General features: G+C 40.8%; 1 long non-coding RNA gene across 1 annotated transcript; it reads right to left on the bottom strand.

The window, feature by feature from the left end:
• Positions 1 to 6,879: 6,879 nt before the first annotated feature.
• LOC108289720 lies at positions 6,880 to 23,392 on the bottom strand. The gene is made up of 3 exons (XR_001819279.2): positions 23,175 to 23,392; positions 15,325 to 15,326; positions 6,880 to 6,890 (listed from the first exon to the last, which is right to left on the bottom strand). It is a non-coding gene; the product is annotated as an uncharacterized LOC108289720 (long non-coding RNA).
• Between the last annotated feature and the right edge of the window lie 1,936 nt (positions 23,393 to 25,328).

Genomic DNA, 25,328 nt, shown 5'->3' with positions numbered 1-25,328 from the left:
GTCAATGGCTTCTGTAAATATGCCTTTGCTTTTTAATTACTCCATGTATCTGAATATCAGCCATGAACATGGTCACCCTTAATCATCTTACGGCTCTGCCAAAGACTTAATTACAAAGGAATAGGTAGGATTTTTTTTCAGGCAGCTCTGTAATCCCAAGCAAATCATGTTGATTGGGAGATATTGAGAATTCTGAATTGTTTATCTCAAATCCCACTTGCTTCTGTGTATGTTGCATTCATATATTCATTCTATTTTTATTGAGTGATAGCTATATGCCAGACACTGATCTATGTTCTGAAGACAGGCAGAAGTGTCAGAAAACAGTTTCCCCAATGTTTCCCATCCAAATCCAATTAACCAATATCCTCAATTTGGATCAACTCAAGACGAGCCATGTGTCATCGAGGTGGAGCTGGCAGGCAATCTTGTGAGTTTGTTACTCTAAAAGTTAACTTTACATAATTGTGAGAGATAACTCTTGGAAATTTATTTAAAAGGAAACAAATGATGGTTTCTTTCAGCTGAAGATAACATGCTGTGAAATGCTTTGCAAACTTTAAGATGCAGCAGAAAGGTATAAAACTTTTTGTGGTTGTTTATCAACATCAAGATGCTGTGATTTTTGCTTTCTTCTGACTTTGATTTGATTTTTTTCAGAGATCAGTATAGGGGACACAATTTTGGATAGTGACATATGGGTGAAAGTGAATCTGCACAAACAGAACCTGATCTTGGTGGGAACTTTTACCTTGCCTTCCCTCCTTGGACAATTTTAGTCTCATTCTCATTTCCTTTCCTTAAAGAGACTATTTAAAGGGAAACTATAACTACTTGCCTCAAACCATCACTGTGAAATAGACACTGGCAATTCTATAGTGTTTGGTTCCAATAAGACGAAAATAAACACAAATTACATCCATTTAACTTTTATTTTAAATCATCTGCTGGGTTCCTGGTCTTCTTCTAGCAACATAATTGTGTATCAGTTAACAATCCAAGTTAGGAAGATTATAGGTATAATTTAAGGCAATAAAATGACTGGGGAACATTTTCTATAATTGTCAATTGAAATGAAATCTTTAGAAACAGCTGAATGACTTTTGGCAAAGTTAAACCTTGGCCAAACCAACTGAAGATGATTGGTGATGTATCCAGCTCTCCAGATCAAGTGTCTGCTACATTCTGGGCTCTGACTCTTGATTGATAATGTGTCAATTATCTGTTTAGCTACTCTAGTTTAGCTTACCTATCTATCTTACTTTCTGGTGTTCCAAGACATTGATTGGTATTGTCTGTTTCATTTAGGATATAGGTTTGGCTGCAAGTGACAGAGACCCAAAATCAAGTGGGCTTAAATAAAGATAGTTTATGTTTCTTAAACTTCAAGATGGTTTAAGAACTCGGTTTTAGGCCAGGCGCAGTGGCTCACGCCTGTAATCCCAGCACTTTGGGAGGCTGAGGCAGGTGGATCACGAGATCAGGAGCTCGAGACCAGCCTGACTAACATGGTGAAATCCCATCTCTACTGAAAATACAAAAATTAGCCGGGCGTGGTTGTGCGTGCCTATAATCCCAGCTATTCAGGAGGCTGAGGCAGGAGAATCACTTGAACCCAGGAGGCAGAAGTTGCAGTGGGCCAAGATTGCACCACTGCACTCCAGCCTGGGTGACAGAGTGAGACTCTGTCTAAAAAAAACAAAACAAAAAAACTCTGTTTTAGTAAGTTATCAGGGACTTTTGCTTCCTTTTCATAGTTCGAGATAACTTACCTCCACCTCTAGATTTCGCCAGCATGAGGAAGAAAGTGGAGTGAAAGGCCTGCCCTGTCCCTTCAAAAGCACATCCTGAAAGTTGCACACATTACTACTGCTCACATCCCATCAGCTGTAAGTAGATCACATTGTCATCCCCAGATGCAAGGGAGCTAAAAAATATTGTCTCTATTTTGTTGGCTATATGCTCAAATAAATGAACAGATTTTCTATTACTTCAGAAGAATGGAAGAAGAGATATTAGGAAGGAACTAGCAGTTTTTGGCTAAATATTGTATTAAACACCCACTCATCCTCAAGATCAATGCTGTATACCAGTGGTTTTCAAAGTGTGGTCTCTGGACTGGAAGCATCAGAATCACCTGAGAACTTGATAAAAATTCAGATTCTTCCAGACTCCTCACCCTGCTGGATCAGCTCCTGAATCAAAAACTCTGGAATGGGCCAGGCATGGTGGCTTGTGCCTATCATCTAACACTTTGGGAAGCCAAGGTAGGAGGCTAACTTGAGCCCAGGAGTTCAAGACCCGCCTGGGCAACATAGGGAGACCCCCATCTCTACAAAAAATTTTGAAAATTAGATGGGCATGGCTGTACATGCCTATAGTCCCAGCTACTTGGGAAGCTGAGGCAGGAGGATTGCTTGAGCCCAGGAGTTCGATGCTACAGTGAGCTATGATTGCACTACTGCACTCCAACCTGCATGACAGAGTGAGACCCTGTCTCTTAAAAGCAAACATACAAAAAAAGAAACTCTGTATGTGGAACCCAGCAATCTGAGTTTCCACGAGCCCTCCAGGTGTTTCTGATACCTATTAAAGTTTGAGAACCACTGGTCTAGTAGGGAATGCTTTTCTAAACAGCCAGATGGGAGGCTGGGCATTAAAGGAGGAAATGAGTCAGGAAGGCTCAGAAGCAGTCTGACCCCTGACTGCTGTGGTCCTTGTACAGTCACTTCCCCTTCCAAAGGCTCTGCTCAGTGGCCCAGCAGCCAAGGCCATGTTGTGTGGTGGGAAGATTATGGGATTATGAGTGGCCTTTCCCAGCAGCATACTTCACCCTTTTGTGACCCATTTTTTTCTGTTGTATAAAATGAATCAGAGGTAAGGAGGGAGAGCGAATGACCTAATGATGTCCCCCAGCCCTGCCACGTGACAGTTCGGTGCCCTGCTGACTCACTGGAGTCATGGTTTTGTCCTTCCTCACAAGCAGTGGAGATGGTGTAGTTGGGAGCTTCAAAGAAAAGCCCCCAGAGTCAAACAGAGTTTGGGTTTGAACCAAGGCTCATTTGCTAGATGCATGACCTTGGGCAAGTTGCTTAACTTCTCTGGGTCTCAATTTTTTTTACCGATAAAGTAAGGATGATAAAGTCACCCTCACTGGAGTATTTGGGGCTTTAATGAGGGGTATGTATGTGTGTAAAACACATAGCAGAGTGCCTGGCATGAAGTAAATGCTAAGTTAATGTAGCTATTGCCATGACGTGCATTTTGTAGTTTGCCGGGACACACATTCTTTGGACAATCGTTTCTTTCCACATACCTCTCTTTATTGATCGCTCACAAAAAGATAGCCCATGTGTTTCTTTTCTCTTTTGTGAGGTCTTACAAACCTCAGTCAAGAGAGACAAAGTTGACACATAATTTTTCTGGAAATCTCAAGCCATCCTGACACGGAAAAAGGCACAACTCCATTTGCAATGCTACCTCACTCGAGGACATCTACAGACTCAGACACATCTCCCTCGAGCCTTCTGTATAAGAGCAGCTTTATTCCTATTTTCCAGGTAAGGAAACAAAAGCTCAGGAAGATTAGGTAGCTGAAAGAGGGTCACCCAACAACTCAATGGGGAGCCTAGATTCAGGCACTCATGTCTGAGTTAGATGTCTCCACAGTAACCAAGGTTTAGCTATCTTCTAAAACATCTGTTCTTGTCCGGGCACGGTGGCTCATGCCTGTCATCCCAGCACTTTAGGAGGCCAAGGCGGGCAGATCACCCGAGATCAGGAGTTCAAGACCAACCTGGCCAACATGGCGAAAGCCCGTCTCTACTAAAAATACAACAAATTAGCCAGGTGCGGAAGCACGTGCCTATAATCCCAGCTTCTCAAAAGGCTGAGGCAGAGTTGCTTGAACCCAGGAGGCAGAGGTTGCAGTGAGCTGAGACTGCGTCACTGCATTCCAGCCTGGGAGACTGAGTGAAACTCCGTCTCAAAAAAAAAAAAAAAAAAAAAAAAAAATCTGTTCTTTTCTGCCCCTCCCAATAGCCTATAAACTCCTTGCATCTCCCAGTCCTAGATCTCCAGCACCTAGTCTGGCAGCTGGCACAGAGAGGATGCTAAACAAATGTTTGCTGAATGACAAATGAAGGAAAGAAATAAAGCCTTTGGATTCTTTGCACTCTATGCATGACTTCTCTTTTGCAAGTGTTTGGAACCACGGCCCCAATTTTTTTGATGGAAAAGCGTCCTCTGCTGCCCCTGGGAACATGGCTCAGCCTGCTCATCACTGGTCCATTGCTTGCCAGCATGGAATGGTAGATGTGGCAAGGCAGGTATCTAATTCTCTACTGCCATCCCTCCTCATCCCTTCCTCTGGGATTCCCCAGCCCCAGCTGTTCCCTTATCGCCCTAGAGTTATTTTTATAGGCTCTTTGCAGAGCAGATGTCCCTGAGTGGGCATCCAGCTTCTCTTACTGTAATGCCTTTTACAGAAACAGCCAATTACACTGCTGACATCCCTCAACCCCAAATATAGAGGAAGGGAAAAGATGAATCAATGTAATGGGAGAATTCTGCCTCTCAGACTTCGCACTCTCCCTCTCCCCATTCACCCCCATAGATTCCCCACCCCCCACCACTGTCAGCATTGGTGTCTGTCAGTTGGTGGTTAGACACTTGAACAGACTTTGCCAATTAGAGAAGTCACACCTCTTGGTTGGCGGGCGCATGCTGTTGTGCCTGGGTTCCCAACAGGGAGCCATATAGCTTTTGGGCAATGTGGATGTGCCAGGAAGGAACAAGGAAGTGTCTCTGAGCGCAGCTGGTGGCTGGTGGGAGGCCCCATCTGAAAGCGACTCTCAGGTAAAGACACACGATGAGCTGTCGTTATCTGTGGGTTTGATTTGGAGGTATTGTTGCTCCATTCCAAATCATCTTGATTTATTCAGGGGGAGGGTACACTGAGTTTGTCTTGGCAGCATTAAAACCCTTCTGTTCTTCTTTTGTCCTTTATTATTCCTCCCTCCTCCTCCCCCTTTTTGGTGAACTCTGAGTTTTGCTATTTTATACTGGGAAACGGAACAGGGGAAGTAACAGTAGCAACTCCTTACAGTTCTGAGGGGTTTAGCAAAGCCCTCTCACATCACGATATCATTCCATCTCCAGGACAATTCTGAATTAAGTCAGGAGACTAGGTAGTGGTGTTTTCATTTTAGGAATAAAGACACTGAATTCCAGGAGGGTTAAGGGATTGGTCTCCCACATGGTGGAGAGAAAAAAAAAAAAAAGGTGAATTGAGAATTTGACTGTTAATCCTGGTAATCCACAGCCTGTCTGCCTGTCCAAGATTATTCAATTACCTCTTTGTCATCGACTTTCTCATCTGCAATTCCAGGGATCTTGCAGTCTTGTTGGACTTCAAGAGTCTTTACTTCCAAGTTCATTTAGTTTATAGTGACCCAAATGAGATTAGATCACCATGACACCATGTCCTACCACAGGAATTGGTCCATAAATGTGTTCATCTTTTCTTCTTAATTTTAATGACAAATTTCAAACACACATGAAAGATAAGGGAGAAAAGTAAAAGGAACTCCCATATGCTGTCAAGCAGCTTTGACACTGATCATTTTACCTATCTTGTTTCCTCTGGACTTCTTTTTAAAAATCCAGTCTTTTACTTTTAACATTTTATTTTACAAATTTAAAAAAAATTGATAAATAAAATTATATGTAGTTAACATGTAGTGCAAACAACATGTTTGAAATATGTGAAATAACCATGTGAAGTAATGCACATGTTAATTAGCTCAAGTTTATCTTTGGAAAGGTTTCTACCATGCGCAAAGGGTAACTGGAACTAATGAACATGTGTATTACCTCACATAGTTGTTTTTGTAGTGAGAACACTTAAAATCTACTCTTTTAGCATTTTTCAAGAATATAACATATTGTTATTAACTTAGTCACCGTATTGTACAATAGATCTCTTAAACTTATTCCTCCTATCTAGCTGAATTTTTGTAGCCTTTGAACACTAACTCCCCGACTTCCCTCCCCCTGGTGATCACCATTCAAATCTGTAGTATTTTAAAGTAAATCCCAGCTATCATATTACTTCACCAATAGAAAGTCCAGTATGCATCTTTAAACAATAGGGATGTTTTTATTTTTTATTTGTTTCATGACATTTAAGTTCTGGGATAAATGTGCAGAATGTGCAGGTTTGTTACATAGGTATACACGTTTCATGGTGGTTTGCTGCACCCATCAACCCATCAACTACATTAGGTATTTCTCCTGATGCTATCCCTCCCCTAGTGCCCCCCACAACAGGCCTCAGTGTGTGATGCTCCCTTCCCTGTGTCCATGTATTTTCGTTGTTTAACTCCCACTTACGAGTGAGAACATGCAGTGTTCAGTTTTCTGTTCCTGTGTTAGTTTGCTGAGAATGATGGTTTCCAGTTTCATCCATGTCCCTGCAAAGGACATGAACTCATCCTTTTTATGACTGCATAGTATTCCATGGTATATATGTGCCACATTTCCTTATCCAGTCTATCACTGATGGGCATTTGGGTTGGTACCAAGGCTTTGCTATTGTGAACAGTGCTGCAATAAACACATGTGTGCATGTGTCTTTATAGTATAATGATTTATAATCCTCTGGGTATATACCCAGTAATGGGATTCCTGGGTCAAATTTTATTTCTATTTCTAGATCCTTGAGGAATTGCCACACTGTGTTTCCCAATGGTTGAACTAATTTAAAACGTGGCCTTCAGATACAATGGAATATTATTCAGTCTTAGCAAGGAAGGAAATTCTGACACATGCTATGACATGGATCAAACATTATTCTAAACGAAGGAAACCAGTCACAAAGGCACAATATACTCCATGATTTCACTTATATGAAGTTCAGGCATACCTTGCTTTATTGGGCATCACTTTATTGCACAGTACTGCCTTTTTTAAAAAAATGAATTGAAACTTTGTGGCAACCCTGCATTGAGCAAGTCTGTGGGCGCCATCTTTCCAACAGTATGTCCTTTGTGTTTCTGTGTCATCATTTTTTAGCAATAAATTATTTTAACATTTAAGTATGTGCATTTTTTAGACAGCGCTATTGAACACTTACAGTATAGTGTAAACCTAACTTTTATATGTCCTGGGAAAGCAAAAAATTTGTGTGACTCACTTTATTACATATTTGCTTCATTGTGATGGTCTGAAACTGAACCTACAATATCTCTGAGGTATGCTTGTACCTGGAATAGTCAAATTCCTAGAGATAGCAGAATGAATGTTGGTTGCCAGAGATTGAAGAGAGGGGAAGAGAGGGATAATAATTTAATAGGAATAGAGTTCTAGTTTTGCAAGATGAAGAGTTCTGTGATGGATCCACTTATGTGAATGTACTTAATGCCACTGAGCTGTACACTTAGAAATGGTTAAGATGGTAAATTTTACGTGTGTTTTACCATAATCACAATATTTTAAAAAGATCTTTACAGATCAAGTTAGATTTTTAAAAAGAGAATTTAGGGAATTTGAATAAAATAATCAATAAACTTGTTAATTAGCCATAATGGAAAACTGTATGAAAAATGGTAGGACTATACTTTTTTAATGTCTTAAAAAAAATTTCAAAAATTTTAAGCATGAACTCATCCTTTTTTGTGGCTGTATAGTATTCCATGGTGTATATGTGAGACTGTTAGTTATGATTTCCATTCTTTTGCTTTTGCTGAGAAGTGTTTTCTTCCAATTATTTGGTCAATTTTAGAATAAGTGCAATGTGGTGCTGAGAAGAATATATATTATGTTGATTTGAGGTGGAGAGTTCTGTAGATGTCTATTAGGCCTGCATGGTCCAGATCTGAGTTCATGTCCTGAATATCTTCATTAATTTTCTGTCTAATATTCACAGTTGGGTGTTAAAGTTTCCCACTATTATTGTATGGGAGTCTAAGTCTCTTTGTGGGTCTCTAAGAACTTGCTTTATGGATCTGGGTGCTTCTGTATTGGATGCATATATATTTAGGATACTTAGCCCTTCTTGTGTTATTTATCCCTTTACCATTACCTAATGCCCTTCTTTGTCTCTTTTGATCTTTGTTGGTTTAAAGTCTGTTTTATCAGAGACTAGGGTTGCAACCCCTGCTTTTTTTTTTTTTTTTTTCCATTGCTTGGTAAATCTTTCTTCATCCCTTTATTTTGAGCCTATATGTGTCTTTGCATGTGAGATGGGTCTCCTGAATACAGCACACTGATGGGTTTTGACTCTATCCAATTTGCCAGTCTGTGTCTTTCAATTGGGGGATTTAGCCCATTTATGTTTAATGTTAATATTGTTGTATGTGAATTTTATCCTGTCATTATGATGCTAGTTGATTATTTTCCCCATTAGTTGATGCAGTTTCTTCATAATGTTGGTAGTTTTTACAATTTGGTATGTTTTTGCAGTGGCTGGTATCAGTCATTCATTTCCATGTTTAGTGCTTCCTTCAGGAGCTCCTGTAAGGCAGGCCTGGTGCTCACATAATGTCCCAGCATTTGCTTGTCTATAAAGGATTTTATCTCTTCTTTGCTTATGAAGCTTAGTTTGGCTGTATATAAAATTCTGGGTTGAAAATTATTTTCTTTAAGAATTTTGAATATTGGCCTCCACTCTCTTCTGGCTCATAGGGCTTCTGCAGAGAGATCTGCTGTGATTATGATGGGCTTCCCTTTGTGGGTAAGCTGAACTTTCTTTCTGGCTGCCTTAACAATTTTTCCTTCATTTTCATCTTGGTGAATCTGACAGTTGTGTGTCTTGGGGTTACTCTTCTTGAGGAATATCTTTGCAGTGTTCTCTATATTTCCTGAATTTAAAGGTTGATCTCTCTTGCTAGGTTGGAGAAGTTCTCCTGGATAATATCCTGAAGTGTGTTTTCCAACTTGGGTCCATTCTCCCTGTTGCTTTCAGGTACACCAATCAAATGTAGGTTTGGTCTTTTCACCCAGTCTTATATTTCTTGGAGGCTTTGTTCATTCCTTTTCATCCTTTTTCCTCTAATCTTGTTTTCATGCTTTATTTCATTAAGTTGATCTTCAGTATCTGATATTCTTTCTTCTGCTTTATCAATTTGGCTATTAACATTTGTGTATGCTTCACAGAATTCTCGTGCTGTGTTTTTCAGCTCCATCAGGTCATTTATGTTCTTCTCTAAACTGATTACTCTAGTTAGCAATTTGTCTAACCTTTTTTCGAGGTTCCTAGCTTTCTTGCTTTGGTTTAGAACATGCTCCTTTAGCTCGGAGGAGTTTGTTATTGCCCACCTTCTGAAGCCTACTTTTGTCAATTCATCAAACTCAGTCTCCATCCAGTTTTGTTCTCTTGCTGGTGAGGAGTTGTGATCCTTTGGAGGAGAAGAGACATTCTGGTTTTTGGAATTTTCAGCCTTTTTGTGCTGGTTTCTCCCCATCTTCATGGATTTGTCTACCTTTGGTCTTTGATGTTGGTGACTTTCAGATTGGGCCTCTGAGTGGATGTCCTTTTTGTTGATGTTGATAATATTACTTTCTGTTTGTTAGTTTTCCTTCTAATAGGCCCCTCTGCTGCAGGTCTGCTGGAGTTTGCTGGAGGTCAACTCTAGACCCTCTTTGGTGGGTATAACCAGTGGAGTCCACAGAACAACAAAGATTGCTGCCTGTTTCTTCCTCTGGAAGATTTGTCCCAGAGGGGCACCTGCCAAATGCTGGCCACAGCTCTCGGGTATGACATGTCTGTTGGCCCCTGCTGGGAGGCGTCTCCCAATCAGGAGGCATGGGTGTCAGGGATCCACTTGAGGAGGCAGTATGTCCTTTGGCAGAGCTCAAGCACTGTGCTGGGAAATGCGCTGCTGTCTTCAGAGCTGGCAGGTAGGAATGTTTAAGTCTGCTGAAGTTGCACCCACAGCTGCCCCTTCCCCCAGGTGCTCTGTTCCAGGGAGATTGGAGTTTTATCTATAAACCCTGTCTGGGACTGCTGCCTTTTTTAGAGATGCCCTGCCCAGAGGGGAGGAATCTAGAGAGGTAGTTTGGCGACAGCTGCTTTGCTGAGCTGGACTCCGCCCAGTTCAAACTTCTAAGCAGCTTTGTTTACACTGTGAGGGGAAAACCACCCACTCAAGCCTCAGCAATGGTGGCTGCCCCTTCCTCTACCATGCTTGAGCATTCCAGGTGACTTCAGACTGCTGTGCTGGCAGTGAGAATTTCAAGCTCCATGGGGGTGGGATCTGGTGAGCTAGACCACTTGGCTCCCTGGTTTCAGCCCCCTTTCCAGGGGAGTGAATGGTTCTGTCTTTCTGGCATTCCAGATGCCACTGGGGTATGAAAAAAACTCCTGTAGCTAACTTGGTGTCTGCCCAAAGGGCTGCCCCGTTTTGTGCTTGAAACCCAGGGCCCTGGCGGCGTAAGCACTTCAGGGAATCTCCTGGTTTGTGGGTTGCAAAGACTGTGGGAAAAGCATTGTATCTGGGCTGGAATGCACAGTTCCTCATGGTACAATCCCTCAGTGCTTCCCTTGGCTAGGGGACAGAGTTCCTTGACCCCTTGCGCTTCCCAGGTGAGGCATCAACCCACCCTGTTTTGGCTCACCCTCTGTGGGCTGCACCCACTGTCTAATCAGTCCCAATGGGATGAGCCATACATGTCAGTTAGAAATGTAGAAATCATCCACATTCTGTGTTGATCTCCCTGGGAGCTGCAGACTGGAGCTGTTCTTATTTGGCCATCTTGCCAGCCACTAGGGATGTTTTTAAAATACACAACCACTATGCCATTCTCGCACCCAACAAAATTAACTACCACTCCTTACTAGTGTTTGTTACCCATACTATATTCAAATTTTCTGATTGTCTTAAAGATGTCCTTTTAATAGTTGGTTCACTTGGATTAGGATGTAAACAAGGTCCATACGTCATATTTGGTTATCTCTCTTCTGTCTCTATCATTTCACTGCTCCTTCTTTTCTTCTTCTCATGCCATTGATTTGTGGGAGAAAATAGGTCATTTGTCCTGGAGAATGTACCATACTCTGAATTTAGCTAATTGCTTCTCTATTGTGTTGTTTAACTTGTACCTCTGCCCTCTGTATTTCTTGTAAAGAAATACAGGTCTAGAGGCTTGATCAGATCCTAGTTCAATTTTATAACTCCTTGGTGGTGCTGTGCATATAAAGTCTGGTTGGCCATTTTTAGTGATTCTGAGACTGAGACTAATTAGAGGGTTCGGATATTATCAAAGGGATTCCTCCATTATAAATGAACTCATTTTTTATTTGCAGTTTTCTTTAGCCTACTTGTTAACGGATCCATCAAAGTTTTAAAAGTATATCTGTCTTTATCCTATTCTCTTTCATCTTTTTTAGCCTTTTCCTATTTTCCATGGTAGTTACTCATTTTCTTCCCTCTCACCACTAAAGTACTACAGCAAAATGAGGAACGGTATGCTTTAAAACAAACCTCAGACATATCCAGACATTTGATTTGGCATCAGAACAGTCTGCTACTCATTACAATGTTTTAGGGACTAATGAATTTTGTGTTGCCGTTTTGTAAGACTCTCGGTTGAAATTCTTTCAAGTAATTGAAAATTTATACTTGGACAAATTATGCAAATGAAGGGCCTCAGAGAAAATGACCAACAGTGTTCTCAGGATTGCAGCTAAGGACTTTTTATTTTTCTCAGTTAAGTGTTTTTAAACTATCCTTTTGCTTAGCAGGCATGCTTCTGCTTTTATTTTCTTTCCACAGCAAGACAGGAACTCACTCTAGGGGGTAACAGACTGGAGGCAGGCAGGGTCAGCTGGGCAGGAGGCCTGTGTCACTGGGAGACATTGCTAGTCTCACCTGCAGTGGAATGACATATTATGAAGGGCACAGATGAAGTCTGAGTTGTATCCAACACGTGTGCATCATCATTATATTACTTTAGATCAGGGACACTGAGACACCTCTCAGGACACATGCTATGATAAAGAAAGCAGTAGGAACCTGTCAGAATCCTTTCTAGTTCTCTGTAGTTACAGTGGGTCTTATACAAATTCACATACATTCACACCGCTATAGAAACATGGTTTTTAAGGAAAGTCCTATTACAGTAATAGACAGTTGAAGTTGGCTTCTAAAATGTAATACTGTCCTTTGTGCTGGCCTGCCAGTCTGGTTCCCTAGCTACCTACCTTTCCTTAATTGCTTCTTTGTTCTTTTCTTTGAAGCCCCAGCTCTACCTTTTACAACTAATGTGTGAGGCACTGAAACTCTTGAGTCTCAGTTGCTTGTTCCTTGCATTGGAGTTAAAATAATACATACCTGGGGTAAGCATTAAGGAGATAGAATACCTTTGAGGGACTTGTAAACTGGGTGGCACTATACATTTGAATGGTGTTGCACTCAACCCTTATTCTATCAAAACTTGACTTTAAAACCCTTTGGGGCCAAGTGCAGTGGCTCACACCTGTAATTCCAGCACTTTGGGAGCCCAAGACGGGAGGATTGCTTGGCGCTAGGAGTTCCAGACCAACCTGGCATACACAGCGAGACCCTGTCTCTACTAAGAAATGAACTAGCCAGGTATAGTGGTGTGCACTTGCAGTCCCAGTTACTAGGGAGGCTGAGGTGGGAGGATCACTTGAGCCCAGGAAGTCAAAGCTGCAGTGAACTGTGCGGTGAGGGAGGAAAAATAAATGAGTATCTACTATGGAAAATAGGAAAAGACTAAAAAAGATGAAAGGAAATGCGATAAAGACAGATACACTTTTAAAACTTTGATGGATCTGTTAATGTGATGGTGTCACTGCACTTCAGTCTGGGTGACAGAGGGAGACTCTGCCTCAAAAGAAACAATGAACCAAAACAAAAAACAAACACTTTGGTAGTGCTCCCTTGCTTCTGATGTAGTGCAGACTCATTTAAGGGCTTACAAGATTTACAGGATCCAGCCTCTCCTTCCTCATGTCTTCCGACCCTGAACTCTCAGTCCAAACCTCCAGACATGTGCTGTACTTTCTCACCATCCTGCCTTTGCATGTGCTGTTTCCTTGGCTTAGATCATTGTACTTCACCTCCTCCTCTGTGCTTGGCAAATGCAACCCCAATCTTCTGTTTCTGTTAGATCCTCTTTCATCTGGGAAGCTTTCCCTAATTTCCAAAAACTGTAGGGTACTATCAGAGAGCACTTATCGCTCATGTTGTCATTCTAGCTCAGCATGCAGCACACAGTTGCTGCTACATTTATTTGCTGCATAGTTGAATAAAACACTAAGTTCCAACCCTACCTTCTTTTTGGCAAATTGATGTCTTCTTTCCCCAGCTCATTTTGTATACCTTAGAATTATCACAGGCCGGGTGCAGTGGCTCATTCCTGTAATCCCAGCACTTTGGGAGGCCGAGGCAGTGGATCACAAGGTCAGGAGTTCAAGGCCAGCCTGTCCAGTATGGTGAAACCCTGTCTCTACTAATAATACAAAAATTAGCTGGGTGTGGTAATGTGCACCTATAGTCCCAGCTACTCTGGAGGCCGAGGCAGGAGAGTTGCTTGAACTCAGGAGGCAGAGGTTGCAGTGAGTCCAAATCGTGTCACTGCACTCCAATCTGGGTGACAGCATGAGACTCTGTCTCAAAAAAAAAAAAGATTTATCACCTCATTGCACTTAGCCTTGTTTCCTGTAGTGCTCAGTTTAGCATCTTATTATATATAATCTTACTCTCAAATTTATATGTTCAACTTGTTATTATTCTGAGTCCCAGTTTAGGTAGACCAGGAACTCAACCCCTATTATATTAGTTATCTATTGCTATGTAATAAATTACCCTCAAATTTAGCAACTTAAAACAACAATGAATGTTATCTCATACTGTTTCCATAGAGCAGAAATCCAGAAGCTGTTTAGCTGGGTGGTTCTGGCTCAAGATCTCTCAGGAGGTTGCAGTCAGGATGTTGGCCAGGATTATGGTTGTCTGAAGGTTCGACTGGGGCTGGAGGATCTGCTCCTAAGATGGCGCACTCACTTGGCTCTTGGCTGGAGGCCTCAGTTCCTTGCTGACAGCTGGTAGGAGGCCTTGGATCCCTGCCATGTGGAATTCTCCATCGTGTGTTGCAGGTGGCCTCACAAGATGCAGCTGGCTTTCCCCAGAGTGATCCAGAGAAACAGTACAAGGGAAGCCACCGTGCCTTTTGTCTTCAAAGTCTCACACCATCATTTTAGCTTGTTTTTGTTTGTTTAAAAATGAGTCACTGTTCTAAGTGCTTACTTGTATTACCTCATTTGATCCCCACAAGAATCTGAAAGATCATCTCATATGGTGAAACATATCCCAAGGCTAGATTTATCTAAGGTCTCTCAAAAAAGGCATAGAACCAAAATTCTAATCTGTCTTTGGATTCAGTACCATTTTCCCTATGAGTGTATGACATGCCTCAGAGAGTAGGTTATGCACTAGGAGAATTTGAGCCCATATGTGTGTGTCTATTTATACACACATAAATATAAATGTATGACAACTGTAATAGATGAAAATCATAAGGCATATACTTCTTAACATCTGTAAAAACATAGAAAAAAGAAGCAAATGTAATAGGAAATTTCTTTTCAAATTTACTTGGGAACTTGCTCAAATCCAGTAGAAATTACCTTTATCTTTTCCATTTTATTTAAGCAACTGTGGCATCCACCTTATGTTTAAGTTTGAGGATTTCTGGGTTCAATTCTTTGCCCTTCCATTGAAACATTTATTTTATTAAACACATATAGTACTGTTCTGCTTTTGTTAAGTTTATTAGCTTCTTATTAAATACTTTAATCCCCATAACAGTCCTAGGAGAAGGTACCAGTCCTCATTTTATTTATGAGGAGCTAAATTGCAGGAAAGTCAAGGTCACATGGCTAGTGAGGTCAGAGTCAGGGTTTGAACGAACCCAGGCAGTCTAGCTTCTGTGTTCACTACTTCACCTCCTCACCATGTCACCTCTCCCATCTGTGCAGGTTAAGAAGTCAAACTCTGTAACTCTGCAACTATATTGGATTTCTGGATAAAATGAGCCTGACGTATTATTCATGTTCTTGGGGGAGAAAACCCTTCTCTCCCTTTACATTGGTGAATTCTTGTACTCTGCAGTTAACGTGCATGCTAGTTCTCAGTAAGCACTCAGCATTGCTGAATGAACTGTGTTGTTCCAGATAGAAGGCCCATCAGAGTCCTGGGCTTCCAGAGTCCTGGGCTTCCCATGGATGCAGGCTCCCTGATGTAGACATGCATCCCTTTGATAAGCCTCTGACTCAGGCAGCCAGCCAGTGTCTTACACTTCTTCTCAGTAGTAATTATGACGTAGGTAGCATCCTTAGAGGAAGTGGTGGAAGTCACTTTCAATAGTGATAATGATCATCTTCCTCTTTTCCTTTCATCTCCTTTCTCCTCAGCTGTATTAACAATAGCACTTACATTTAAAGGGGAGATATTATGATGTTTGTGTCTATCTCTGCTTATTGGCTGCCTAAACAAGAGAGGACTGACCTTCCCGAGGTGCACACGAAGGTTAACATTCCTAGAGCTTCAGGCATTTTTGTCATTTAATGGACACTCTTCTCATTCCTCAGGTCAACAGGACTCCTGTTAACATTAAACATGCCTCAGGTAGGGGGAATGAATGCCTCTGAGGTGGTGATAGAAGGAAATCTCCCCAAATTCTTGTTAGGCTAATCAATATTCCTTTAAATATTTCTTTTTCATACAGTGTCGAAACTGAGAGATCCTTAGAGATGACCAGAATGAGGCCTTCATGTGAACGGTAAGGAAACTGGTGTTCAAAGAGATTGAAGGACTTGGTCAAAGAACATAAACTAGTGGCCCTCCGGATTCACTGTCTACCCTCCACCCTGCTCTCAGCCCAGGAAACTGATCCCTCAAGGCTGTAGCAATAGACACCCTCACTCTGTGGCTTGCCCAAAGGGACCTCTGGCAAGAGATGAGAAGAAAGAGCAGGATGAGTTTAACTTTTCATTTCCGTGGCTCTCTCCCTGCAATGTTGCCTCAAATTGACTGTATCCCTTCACAGTTCCTCTATGGGGCCCACTAGACAGACTCTCCTCCTAGGTTCTAGTAACTGCTCCCTTCCCCATCCCTTTGGGTCTAGAGCTGGTGACTACTTCACTGTTACTCACCCTGGATTATTGCATGATCCCTTCTGATTCCTCTGTCCTCAGAGAAATGATGTAACTTATCACCCAGCCTGGGGCACCCTTCAGAATTAAGGCAGTGTTATTAATTATTACACCAAGATAATAGGTGTACCACCCTGTCCTGTGCAACTGGGACTGATGGTCACCCTACCCATACCCACTCACATCTTTGTTAATAGTCTCTTTGTAAATAAACTCTTCTTGAATTTGTCTAATTTGGGTGTGCCATTAGTTCCCTGTTAGAACCCTGATGGATGCACAGCTCTAAAATCTACCTCTTATGATTTTCAAACCCATTCTTTTTCTATCATTTGATTTAGAAACTAGTAGTCATTTGTGTAACAACTAGTATAAAATGAAACAATATTGTTATTGAAATGTGGTGTTTTCCAAAGTGTGACATGAAACATAATTTTAGGTTATATGCTGCTCAATATCTGTTATTTTAAGTAAGATGTTATTAGTGTGTGTTAGAAAAAAAAGTATAATGGTGCACAAGACCCATGATTTCATCTATGGTATAACTTTGCTTAGGACAAAGGCAAAATAGAAATTAGTTTTAAAAAGTAAGTTGATTTGAAAACAAATATTGAGTCTACAGTAAAGTAGATTGTATTGAGATGGTTGTAAAGTACTCACAGTGTCTGGGAAGCACGCTATTAGAGTTGGTTAACCCTGGGATTCTGTGATTAGAGGTCACAGTGGTTCTTCTTTCTGGTGTGCCAGCCTCCCCTGTGATCTCATTATTAGTCTTTCTTTTTAAAAAATGTTTTTATTGTAGTAAAATATACATAATATAAAATTTACCATTTTAACTATTTTCAAGTGTACAATTCAGGAGCATTAGGCACCTTCACATTGTTGTGCAGCTGTCACCACTAACCATCTCTAGGACATTTTCATCACCCAAATGAAAATAACTAAACAGTTACTGCCCATCACCTCCTCCCCTAGATCTGGGTAATCACCACTCTACTTTGCCTCTCTATCAATTTGATTCCTGTAAGTACCTCATATTGTACCTCATGTAAGTGGAATCATACTGTATTTGTACTTTTGTAATTGGTTTATTTCACCTAGCATAATATGTTGGAGGTTCATCCATGTTATAGCATGTATCACAATTTTACTCCTTGTTAAAGCTGAATAATATTCCATTATATGGATATACCACACTTTGTTTATCCATTCCTCTGTTGATGGACATTTGGCTTGTTTCCACCTTTTGGCTGCTGTGAATAATGCTGCTATGAATGTTCAAGTCCCTGCATCCAATTCTTTTGACACATATCCTGAAGTGGAATTGCTGGATCCTGTGGTAATTCTATGTGTAATTTTTTTTGAGGAACTACCATCCTGTTTTCCACAGTAGCTGCACCATTTTACATTTTATCAGCCTTTACAAGTTGAGATTGGTTACATGGTGGCCTGAAAAGTGTAGCTGGGACTGTGCAAACCCATCACTATGGGAAGGTAATTGAAAATGCAGTCACTGATAGTGGATCAGGAGTGCCTCCCCTAACAAGGGGTAGTACATTCCAGGGTAAAAAAGACACTTACTCATATGAGGGTGTATGTGTGTGTGTTCTTAGTGTTATCTAGGCTTAGGCAATATTTTGAGATGATTATATCTGCTTGTGATTTACATTCTCATTTCCTTACATACAACATGTTACTTTCACCTTCTTTCAAGAGTTCCTTTGAACTACATGTATTTGTCGTATTCTTGTTCTCATTTCATCATTTTCACACACACCCAAATTTCTCAAACATAATTTTCACTTCCATTTCTTAAACCAAATGCCTTGCTTGCAAATACTCTGCTCTTTGACTACCAATTTAAGCTCCTGAGGGCAGACAGGGCTTCTGCCTCTTGAGGACTGGGACTGAACTATCTTGTTCCAGTGCTTAGCACAGCCTGGGCACACACACTATGGATGTGCACAAAGAAATCAGTCTTTGATTTCTTACATGAATGCCTGACACAAGGTAGGACCACAAAATAGGTCTGTTAAATAAAAAAAAAAAAATAGTGGATTTTTGCTGGAAAGATGGCTGAATAGGAGCAGCTTCGGTCTGTAGCTCCCAGCAAGATCAATGCAGAAGGCAGGTGACCTCATTTCCAACTGAGGTACTCAGTTCATTTCATTGGTACTGGTTGAAAGGTGGGTGCAGCCCACAGAGGGCAAGGCAAAGCAGAATGGGGTGTCCCCTTACCCAGGAAGTAAAAGGGGCTAGGGGATTTCCCTCTCCTAGCCAAGGAAAGCCATGAGGGATTGTGTGAAGAATGGTGCACTCATACCCAGAAACTATGCTTTTACCATGGTCTTTGCAACCGGCAGACCAGGAGCTTCCCTCTGGTGTCTATGCCACCAAGGCCCTGGGTTTCAAACACAAAGCTGGGTGGCCATTTGGGCAGACATTGAGCTAGCTGCAGGAGTTTTTTTTTTTTTTTTTATAACCCAGTGGCTTCTAAAATGCCAGTGAGACAGAACCATTCACTCCCCTGGAAAGAGGGCTGAAGCCAAGGAGCCAAGTGGTCTGGCTTGGCAGGTCCTGCTGCCACAGAGCCCAGCAAGCTAAGATTCACTGGCTTGAAATTCTTGCTGTCAGCATAGCAGTCTGAGGTCGACTTGGGATGCTTGAGCTTGGTAGGGGGAGGGGCCTCTGCCATTGCTAAGGTTTGAGTAGGTGGTTTTCCCCTCACAGTGTAAACAACATGCCCAGAAGATCGAACTGGGTGAAGTTCACCACAGCTCAGCGAGGCTGCTGTGGGCACACTGCCTCTCTAGATTCCTCCTCTCTGGGAAAGGCATTTCTGAAAAAAAGGCAGCAGCTCCAGACAGGGACTAAAGGATAAAACTCCAATCTCCCTGGGACAGAGCACCTGGAGGAAGGGGTGACTGTGGGTGTGGCTTCAGCAGATTTAAATGTCCCTGCCTGACAGCTCTGAAGAGAGCAGCAGATCTCCTAGCACAGCATTCGAGCTCTGCTAAGGGACAGAGTGCCTCCTCTAGTGGGTCCCTGACCCTTGTGCCTTCTGATTGGTAGATACTTCCTAGCAGGGGCCAACAGACACTTTATACAGGAGAGCTCCGGCTGGCATTTGGCAGGTGCCCCTCTGGAACAACTATCAATATACATAACTATCAAGCATTCATAACTATCAATAGCTGAATCGATCAAGCATAAAAAAGAATATCTGAGATTGAAGATCAACTTAACGAAATAGAGTGAGAAGGCAAGATTAAAGAGTGAAAAGAAATGAACAAAGGCTCCATGGACTATAGGACTATGTGAAAATATCAAATCTACATTTGATTGGTGTACCCAAAAGTGACGGAGTGAGTGGAACCAAGTTGGAAAACACTCTCCAGGTTATTATCCAGGGAAACTTCCCCAACCTAGCAAGACAGGATGGCCTTCAAATTCCAGAAATACAGAGAACACTGCAAAGATACTCCTTGAGAAGAACAACCCCAAGACACATAATCGTCAGATTGACCAGGTTGAAATGAAGGAAAATATGTTAAGGGCAGCCAGAGAGAAAGGTCTTCCCCACAAAGGGAAGCCCACCAGACTAACAGCAGATCTCTTGGCAGAAACCCTACAAGCCAGAAGAGAGTGGAGGCCAATATTCAACATTCTTAAAGAAAAGAATTTTCAACCCAGAATTTTATATACAGCCAAACTAAGCTTCATAAGCAAAGAAGGAATAAAATCCTTCATAGACAAGCAAATGCTGGGACATTATGTCAGCACCAGGCCTGCCTTACAGGAGCTCCTGAAGGAAGCACTAAACATGGAAATAAATGACTGGTACCAGCCACTGCAAAAACATACCAAATTGTAAAGACTAACAACATTATGAAGAAACTGCATCAACTAATGGGGAAAATAATCAACTAGCATCATAATGACAGGATAAAATTCACATATAACAATATTAACATTAAACATAAATGGGCTAAATGCACCAATTAAAAGACACAGACTGGCAAATTGGATAGAGTCAAGACCCATCAGTGTGCTGTATTCAGGAGACCCATCTCACATGCAAAGACACATATAGGCTCAAAATAAAGGGATGAAGAAAGATTTACCAAGCAACGGAAAAAAAAAGAAAAAAAAAGCAGGGGTGGCAATCCTACTCTCTGATAAAACAAACCTTAAACCAACAAAGATCAAAAGAGACAAAGAAGGGTATTACTTAATGGTAAAGGGATAAATAACACAACAAGAAGGGCTAACTATCCTAAATATATATGCATCCAATACAGAAGCACCCAGATCCATAAAACAAGTTCTTAGAGACGCACAAAGAGACTTAGACTCCCATACAATAATAGTGGGAGACTTCAACACCCCATTGTCAATATTAGACAGATCAACAAGAGAGAAAATTAACAAGGATATCCAGGACTTGAACTCAGCTCTGAACCAAGTGGACCTAGTAGACATGTACAGAACTCTCCACCCCAAATCAACATAATATACATTCTTCTCAGCACCACATCACACTTATTCTAAAATTGGTCACATAATTGGAAGATAAACACTCCTCAGCAAATAAAAAAGAATGGAAATCATAACAGTCTCTCAGACCACAGTGCAATCAAATTAGAACTCAGGATCAAGAAACTACCTCAAAACTGCACAACTACATAGAAACTGAACAACCTGCTCCTAAATGACTACTGGGTAAATAATCAAATTAAGGCAGAAATAAAGATGTTCTTTGAAACCAATGAGAACAAAGATGTGATGAACCAGAATCTCTGGGACACATTTAAAGCAGTGTGTAGAGGGAAATTTATAGCACTAAATGCCCATAAGAGAAAGCAGGAAAGATCTAAAATTGACACCCTAATATCACAATTAAAAGAAATACACAAGCAAGAGCAAACAAATTTAAAAGCTAGCAGAAGACAAGAAATAACTAAAATCAGAGCAGAACTGAAGAAGATAGACACAAAAACCCCTTCAAAAACAATCAATGAATCCAGGAGATGATTTTTTGAATAGACCAGCAAAATAGATAGACCACTAGCCAGACTAATAAAGAGGAAAAGATGAATCAAATAGACACAATATAAATGATGAAGGGGTTATCACTATCGATCCCTGAGAAATACAAACTACCATCAGAGAATATTTTAATCACCTCTATGCAAATAAACTAGAAAATCTAGAAGAAATGGATAAATTCCTGGACGCATACATCCTCCCAAGACTAAACCAGGAAGAAGTCAAATCCCTGAATAGACCAATAACAAGTTCTGAAATTGAGGCAGTAATTACCAATCAAAAAATGTCCAGGACCAGACAGATTCACAGCTGAATTCCACTAGAGTTTCAAAGAGCAGCTGGTACCATTCCTTTTGAAACGATTCCAAACAATGGAAAAAGAGGGAATCCTCTCTCACTCATTTTATGAGGCCAGCATCATCCTGATACCAAAACCTGGCAGAGACACAACAAAAAAAGGAAATTTTCAGGCCAATATCCCTGATGAACATTGATGTGAAAATCCTCAATAAAATACTGCCAAACTGAATCCAGCAGCACATCAAAAATCTTATTCACCGCAATCAAGTAGGCTTTATCCCTGGGCTGCAAGTCTGGCTCAATATACGCATATCAAGAAACATAATCCATCACGTAAACAGAATCAATGACAAAGGCCACATGATTATCTCAATAGATGCAGAAAACGCCTCCAATAAAATTCAACAGCCCTTCATGCTAAAAACTGTCAATAAACTAGGTATTGATGGAACGTTTCTCAAAATCATAAGAGCTAGTTATGACAAACCCACAGCCAATATCATACTGAATGGGCAAATACTGGAAGCATTCCCTTTGAAAACCAGCACAAGAAAAGGAAGCCCTCTCTCACCACTCCTATTCAACATAGTATTGGAAGTTCTGGCCAGAGCAATCAGGCAAGAGAAAGATACCTTTAGTATTGGAAGTTCTGGCCAGAGCAATCAAGCAAGAGAAAGGAAAAAAGGAAGTCAAACTGTCTCTGTTTGCAGATGACATAATTGTATATTTAGGAAACCCCATCATTTCACCCCAAAATCTTCTTAAGCTGATGAGCAACTTCAGCAAAGTCTCAGGATACAAAATCAATGTGCAAAAATTACAAGCATTCTGATACACCAATAACAGACAAACAGAGAGTGAAATCATGAGTGAACTCCCATTCACAATTGCTACGAAGAGAATAAAATAACTAGGAATACAACTTACAAGGGATGTGAAGGACATCTTCAAGGAAAACTACAAATCACTGCTCAAGGAAATAAGAGCAGACACAAACAAGTGGAAAAACAGTCCATGCTTATGGATAGGAAGAATCAATATTGTGAAAATGGCCATACTGCCCAAAGTAATTTATAGATTCAATGCTATCCCATCAAGCTACTATTGACTTTCTTCACAGAATTGGAAAAAAAATACTTTAAATTTCATATGGAACCAAAAAAGAGCCCACATAGCCAAGAAAATCTTAAGCAGGAAGAACAAAGCTGGACACATCACGCCACCTGACTTCAAACTATACTTCAAACTATACTACATGCTACAGTAACCAAAACAGCATGGTACTGGTACCAAACAGCTATGTAGACCAATGGAACAGAACAGAGGCCTCAGAAATAACACCACACAGCCATCTGATCAGCCATCTGATCTTTGACAAACCTGACAAAAACAAGCAATGGGGAAAGGATTCCCTATTTAATAAATGGTGTTGGGAAAACTGGTTAGCTGTATGCAGAAAGCTGAAACTGGATCCCTTCCTTACACCTTATACAAAAATAAACTCAAGATAGATAAAAAACTTAAATGTAAGACCTAAAATCATAAAAATCTTAGAAGAAAACCTAGGCAATACTATTCAGGACATGGGCATGGATGAAGACTTCATGAATATAGTTTTGGTCTTCTAAACACCAAAAGCAATGGCAACAAAGCCAAAATTGACAAATGGGATCTAATTAAACTAAAGAGTTTCTGCACAGCGAAAGAATCTATCATCAGAATGAATGGGCAACCTACAGAAATGATAGGAAATTTTTGCAATCTATCCATCTGTCAAAGGGTTAATAAACAGAATCTACAAGGAACTTAAACAAATTTACAAGAAAAAAGCAGACAACTGCATCAAAAAGTGGGCAAAGGATATGAACAGACACTTCTCAAAAGAAGACATTTATGTGGCCAAACATATAAAAAGAAGCTCATCATCACTGGTCATTAGAGAAATGCAAATCAAAACCACAATGAGATACCATCTCATGCCATTTAGAATGGCCATCATTAAAAAGTCAAGAAACAACAGATGCTGGAGAGGATGTGGAGAAATAGGAATGCTCTTACACTGTTGGTGGCAGTGTAAATTAGTTCAACCATTGTGAAACACAGTGTGGCGATTCCTCAAGGATCTAGAAATAGAAATACCATTTGACCCAGGAATCCCATTACTGGGTATATACCCAGAGGATTATAAATCATTGTACTATGAAGACACATACACACATGTGTTTATTGCAGCACTGTTCACAATAGCAAAGCCTTGGTACCAACCCAAATGCCCATCAATGATAGACTGGATAAGGAAATATGGCACATATATACCATGGAATACTATGCAGCCATAAAAAGGATGAGTTCATGTCCTTTGCAGGGACATGGATGAAGCTGGAAACCATCATTCTCAGCAAACCAACACAGGAACAGAAAACCGAACACCACATGTTCTCACTCATAAGTGGAAGTTGAACAATGAGAACACATGGACACAGGGAGGGGAACATGACACACAGGGGCCTGCTGGGGGTGAGGAGCTAAGGAGGAATAGCATCAGGAGAAATACCTAATGTAGATGATGGGTTGATGGGTGCAGCAAACCACCATGGCACGTGTATACCTATGTAACAAACCTGCACATCCTGCATATGGACCCTAGAACTTAAAAGTATAATTTTAAGAAATAATAGGTCACTTAATACCTTCAGCTCAATAAATGGAGAGATGATTAGACGCTACTGATAGCTGTGTAATTTTGAGTAAAATACCAGTCTATAGCATCCTCAACTCTGCAGAAAGATAATATCCTATCCTGTATTTGGCTCTTACAGATGGTGAGAGAATTTATATGGAATACTTGATATGAATGGAATGCCTTGAGGTTATTGGAAGAGAAAGGATCTATTTTCAGAAAAGACAGAATCTAGTGTTGGAGAAAGGAAATATTGCTTTGGCAAATCATGTATTTTACATTAAAGTGACATCATGTAAGTAAAGGACTCAGTCTGATAATGAATTCAAGAATTGATTTGTCATCGTTTTATTGAAATGGAGTATGATGGCTTCTTTGGAGTGTTACGTACTCATTGTATTACATTATATTAATATATAACTACATAAAAATAAATAACTCACGTGCATAAATAGGTGTACGTGTTTGTGTGGGGCTAGGGGATGGGGCTTCCTGTGGAAGATGCAGCAGTGGATGTTAAAGAAGACAACAGGTTGAGAAATCACCCATTCAGGAAGCTTGATGACTATTTGCATCTGAGGTTTTTTAAAATATAAAAAGAAAATTTCTTGTTATAAAAGCACTATTTGTCCAACACAGAATTTAAAAATACAGATGAATAAAGAAAAAAGGGAAGTACTGTGCCTAAAATCCCGTGATAGTGGACAGCTGTTGATTTCACTGTTCCCCTGCTCCCTTCGCCGGAGCACTGTGGCTGTTCTACTGCATGCGGTCTTGCTGCAACGCCAATCACAGTGAACTAGTCTGGGCCAATCCAGACTCTCTCTCCTGGAGATCTGAATCTGAGGGGGTTGAAAGCAGAGGGATACACACACACACACACACACACACACACTCTCTCTCTCTCTCTCTCTCTCACTCCTCTCTCTTTCTCTCTCTCTCTCTTTCACACACACACACACACACACACACACTAGATTGAGTTGACTTTTACCAATGGCATAGTTTAGCAGAGATCGTCCTCTTATTTCTATCACCTGGATTCTCGATCCATCTGGTTCCTATCTGACCAAAGCTTGGTTGTTCAGCTTGTCTTTCCTTTCTCTAAGTTACTCCAGCTTC

The sequence above is a fragment of the Cebus imitator genome, unplaced genomic scaffold, assembly GCF_001604975.1.
Source record: "Cebus imitator isolate Cc_AM_T3 unplaced genomic scaffold, Cebus_imitator-1.0 Scaffold413, whole genome shotgun sequence".
Taxonomy (NCBI): Eukaryota; Metazoa; Chordata; class Mammalia; order Primates; family Cebidae; genus Cebus; species Cebus imitator.
This window is presented reverse-complemented; position numbering and strand designations above follow the sequence as displayed.